The sequence below is a fragment of the Giraffa tippelskirchi genome, chromosome 7 (genome assembly GCF_054371585.1).
Source record: "Giraffa tippelskirchi isolate mGirTip1 chromosome 7, T2T-mGirTip1v1.2.pri, whole genome shotgun sequence".
Classification (NCBI taxonomy): domain Eukaryota; kingdom Metazoa; phylum Chordata; class Mammalia; order Artiodactyla; family Giraffidae; genus Giraffa; species Giraffa tippelskirchi.
This window is the reverse complement of record NC_137281.1, coordinates 65,393,904-65,399,026: the sequence shown is the minus strand read 5'-3', so window position 1 is coordinate 65,399,026 and position 5,123 is coordinate 65,393,904. Positions and strand designations below refer to the sequence as shown.

Here is a 5,123-nt window from a genome sequence, read left to right as displayed (position 1 = left end):
ATATACATGTGCATTCCTAGCATCCATCCATCCACACACGAGAGAGAAAGAGGAAGACACAGACTGAATCGAGAAAGGAAAAGAGAGGGACACAGCCAGAGAGAGACACGGAACCAAAGAGAGGAAAGGAGTCGATGGTCCAGACTTTTCATCAATCTGTCTCGAAGGTAGAAGCAATGACAGCGCCCATCCACCCCAGAAGGGGGAAACGGACGGAAGGTTTGGAGAGGAAAAGACAAGAACGCAGGGAGCCATTAGAAGCTCAGCCACCCGCAGAAGCCGAGCTGGGACACTTGAACAGAATCTCAATGGAAACAGAGGACCAGAAAGTTGGCTACTCTTTTCTATCAGAGAGGGAGACCTTCGAGTCTTCCTTTCGGTCCTCCAACTTGCATGCGGGGTCTCAAAACAGTCAGGAGGGGGAGTGCCTTTTCCTGGGTACCACGGTGCATCCAGGCCTCGTTCTGCCCCATTCTGTGCTGTGTCAGCCCTGGATGGAGTCTTTCTTTCTGAAGTCTCAGCGCACAAGCTCCACGTGATATTGGCCCCAGGTGGAAAGGCATGGAGCTGCTCGTAGGCCGACAGACCTAGGAAACAGATGGGAGAATGACCCCCACTCTGCAGATGGAGAGACCGGGGAAACCCTGAGGGGCATATGCTTGTCCAGGGCCACACCACTTATGAGAAGAAGGAGCCTGGTCTGAGAGCAGCGGGGTCCTCGGAGCTCAGGCCCTGGCTGCACCCAGGCCTCCCCAGCGCTGTGGGCTGGGCTGTGTGGCTGTCACTGTGCCTGCACATGGCCTAAGGGGGGTGGTCGAGCAGTCAGAAACCCAGAGATTCCCTTGCGAAGTTTTGGGGAAGGGACCTCAGCACGAACCCCAGGAAATGATGTCACCTGCCGGCAACAGAACCCAACAGAACCCGCAACCCGGGTATCCAGGCCTCCAGAGCGGAGAGGAGCCCCCAGCCAGATCACTTGCTGCCAGGATGTTCTGCTGCTTGCCCCTGCCCAGAGGCCGGGGCCTCAGGAGAGCTCACAGGCAGTGAGCGTGGGCACCCTGTCGACGTTGGCTCAGGGCACCCCCGAGAGGCCTCTGGCCCTTTGCCCGGAGAAACAGAAAGGTAACACGGGGAGCCCCAGGCGGGGCCAGGCCACCTCTCCCATGCCACCCGGAAACAGCGGGTCCTTTGCCTGTGTGTGTGGATGCGGGTTTCTCGGGGTGTGTCTCCCTCAATGAAGCCCAGGCGGATGTGGGGTCAGAAGCCTGCGGACAAGTTGTGTCCACACCCCAGGGGAGAGCAGGCTGGGTGGGATGGGGAGAGTGCGGGCAGCGCCGGCCGCCCAGGCTGACCTCACACCCTCAGGTGGGTCTCTTTCCTCCCGGGTGGGGATCTGAGCAGACACACGTCTCTGACCCTTCTGGGAAGAGAAGTTCGAGCAGGCAGAAGCAGCGGCTCCACTGGCCAGGCCCAGCTCGGAAAACTCCCAGCACGGCTGGCTGACGGTCACTGTCGTTGCAGAGCTTCCCACGTGATGAGGCCGAGGACGGGGACACCCCGTCCACCTCCCGGAGGGAGGGGTCGGAGCACCACCCCCCCGCCCGTGAGGCCCAGTGCAGGCTCCAGGTGAGCGTGCCCACGGAGGCATCAGCCCCACCGGGGGCGAAGCGGAGGCGGGGAAGGCCTGCTGCCGAGACACCGCCCAGGATACACCCGGCGGCCCAGTCTGAGGCTGCCACGGAGCTCAGCACACCCGGCTCCGACCCAGAGTCCCGAGAACCCCGGCCTCTGAGGCAGCAGGAGGACCTGGAGCCCAGCACGCCAGAGCACAGAGGTGAGGACGCTGGGGCTGGTGCACGGGAGTGTGTGGGGAGGGGGTGCTGAGCTACACACGGACGAGTCCCCGAAAGATGCTGCTGGGCCTGCAGCAAGCGCTGGCCTCACACCCCCACCCCCATCTTGCACACTTCAGTCCCAAAAGACATCCGACCCTGGGTACTCTTTGGGAATCTCTTGGAAGCTTTCTGTCCCGGGATACGCACATGCCAAGGCTGGCCTGTGGGCAAACTTTGCTTCTCCCCCAGCTCTAGCACTGGCCTCCAACTGGAACCAGGCTCTACTTCCCAGACCTGTCCCTACAGAGGTGGTGGCTCCAGGTGCAGGACCCAGGGATCCACCGAGGCCAGATGGAGAACCGAGACTTGCCCTCGCAGAGACACCAGGCCAGCTGGGTACTGGCCAGCACACCGGGCAGATCGGATCTCCGTGCCTGCAGGGCCCCCAGCCCCAGGCACTGATGTCCCACCCCCTCAGCCAGAACCTCCACCTCCACGTGCACCTGTACCTGCTCGGGCTTTGGCAGGAGAACCCGAGGCAGAGGAGGAGTCACCGCCTCGGCAGGGAGAGCCTGCCCTGGCTCCCGCGCAACACCCAGACGCCGACGATGACTCACTCGCCCCTGCAGGAAGAACGAGCCCCCGCTCTGGGCAGAGACCCAGAGCCCTTGCCGGAAACACCACGTCCAGGGGAGCGGTCGGCTCTGCAGCCTCCATCCCTGTCTGCTCACCGTGGACGCCGGCAACTCGGTCTGCCCCCAGGGGACATGGAGTTCCTTTCCCCTGAACTGCTTTGCATTTGGTTTGTTTCCACCTTTCTGGTGATGTTTTATTTTGTGTATGGTTTCCTGTATTTCTCTTGGTTAAGTTGGGATTAGTAAACTTTTTCATCATTGTTGCAATTTGGGAACACTGTTGTGTAACTCTGGTGATACTGTGTTACCATCCCAATTTGTAGTTTCAGACCCGTTCGATCTTTATGCCCCACCCCCCAACAAAGCCTGGATTCAAGGCAAGCACGCCCTGTTCATCCCTCCCCCCGATCCTGAACACAATTTCATCTTTTCTTTCTGCATTCCTTCCTATATTCTTGGTGTCCCCAATCAATGACTCTCAGTGAAATGACTGAAGGAGTTTTTTTCGGACTCTCCACCTACTGTAAGACTCCATTGGAGAGTTCTCATTTGTATGTCATTTGAACTAGCCTTTGATAGCTGAAAGGACGGTGTACGTCCTTTCAAGATATCATGTGCCAAACGAAGCCCTTTTGGCAAATGCCATCATTATCTCCAGGCAGGCATTGCTGTTTGAAGGGTGACATCTCAGCCAGAAGGCAGAGGCTGAGCTCCTCTTGTTGCACCAGCTCCCAAAAGAAGCCAAGAAAGGGAGCTGGAACAACAAACCACCCCAACGCCCAGGAAAGCGTTCTTCACGACAGAAGGCTAGAAAATGACCCAACAACCTTGTGGCCCAGAACCCCTCTAAAAAATCACTGTTCCATAAAAAAGAGAAACACATGGGAAGTTCCAAGGAGAGGCAATGCCCATGGCCAGTGTACTTTAGAGACGGCCTGACCGCTCCGGGGAAGACACGCACCGACGGAACCCCTTGGGAAACAGCAGTGATAGTCCTCACCGTCGTAAGGGTTTCCTCTGGGGACAACCTGCCCTGGGCACCACATGAGGGAGCAGACCGGCTTCTCTTCCTCTGCCCCCACACCATTCACTCATGAAGGCAGCTCAGGTGTTCTCATGCCCTGCCTGCCTGCCTGCCTGCCTGGCTCATCCGTGAGCTGTGCCCACCTCCAGGGCAGGACTCCACCTTCTCCTCTCTGTGTACCGTGAATCTGCACACAGTGGGCTTTCAGAACCTTAGGAGACTTGAGCCATTCCCACTGGAGCCAGAACCCTCCCCAGGAAGGAAAACAGCTGTGGAGTCATTTTGGCCCCAGCACTGGTTCCCAAACCCTGGCGGCTCCTACAGCCTCTACGGTGTGAAGAGGGAGGTCCCTTTTGACAGAGCTTTCCGGCTGTCAGATCTAAGCTGTTGTTTCCCTGTCAGCTGTGTCTCTTCCGTTGCAGCCAGGTGGGCCACGCTGCTCCAAAGGAGCTCACAAGCTGAGTTGCAAGGGAGGTATTGAGAGGACAGGGATGGCTACAACGTGCTGCAAACTGAGTGAGGGTCCCCACAATCCTCAGCAAAGGTCTGTGGTGTGCAAGTGGGGAGTAGAGGGCCCCCAAGTTCCAAAGGAAGGGAGGTACTCGGGAGCTAAAGCCCTTGGCTGCTGTGGTAGCAGCTGCACATGGCAGCTCGTCCACAGTGCACTTCGAATGAGGTCATATGAGCGGGACTCTGGAAATGGCTCCGAAATCCAGAGAAAGGGGTCAGGGTATGTGGGAATCCGGCGGGGGTGGGGGGTGGATGAAGGAAGGTGTCCTTCCTCTCTCCAGTGCAATTTGGTTTGGTGAGTCTCAAAGCTACCAGATGGCACTTCCCAAGTCAGGCCCCCGCAGGAATCAGGGTGGGCTGCGTGCCTCGGCCCCTGCCACAGGGACAAGCCACACCACTGGCCTCCCTGAGCTCAAATGGCCGGATCTGGGGGTTCTGTCTGGGTGCACACCTCCTTGCTGTGGCCAAGTTCCCCCCTTCTCTGAGCACCAGCTTCATCCTCTCGAAGGAGGACATCGATTGCTACCTTGGCACGTTACTCTCTTCATCCTGTGAAGACTCATTAGGCTTATCCTACAATTACTAGCTGGCCCGAAGAGATATCTCCTGAATCCAGATTAAGCTGGAGTCTCCCAGGCTCATCTGGCATGTCTTCCCTGAAGTCTGCCAAAACCCACACCCTTGCATTTCCAGGGACTCCCCTTAGCCAGCTGGGCAGAAAACCCAGCATGCTTCAAACAAGCTGACAGACAAGCGGGAGAGGACTCACGGGCAGACGGCCTCCCTCAGGTCTCGGGTGGAGCTCTGGGACCACAGCAGCAACGGGCCATCCCAGCCCCTGGGCTCAGCAGCGCCCTCATTCTCAGGCCGGCGGCTCTGCCCTGAGGGGAGCAGGAAGGTCACCAACTGCCGCAGGCGGACCTCAAGCCCCTCCCACTGCTGGAGCCTGACCTCCCCCGGCCCCACCCCTTCCCCTACCCCAGCAGGACGAGAGCTCGTCTTCCCCTGGCTTCCAACGTGAGGCCCGGCCCTGGGCCCCGATTGGGCACTGCCCCAGTCCGGAGCCAATCACAGTGGCCAGGGAGGTGGAACGCACCGATTGGCCAGGGCCAGGTCATG

At 58.9% G+C, this 5,123-nt stretch overlaps 1 long non-coding RNA gene across 1 annotated transcript; it reads left to right on the top strand.

Moving 5' to 3' along the window:
* Window positions 1-938: 938 nt before the first annotated feature.
* LOC145514122 (uncharacterized) lies at window positions 939-2,737 on the top strand. Its single transcript, XR_014059842.1, has 3 exons — window positions 939-1,122; window positions 1,522-1,834; window positions 2,085-2,737. It is a non-coding gene; the product is annotated as an uncharacterized LOC145514122 (long non-coding RNA).
* The last annotated feature ends 2,386 nt before the right edge of the window (window positions 2,738-5,123 follow it).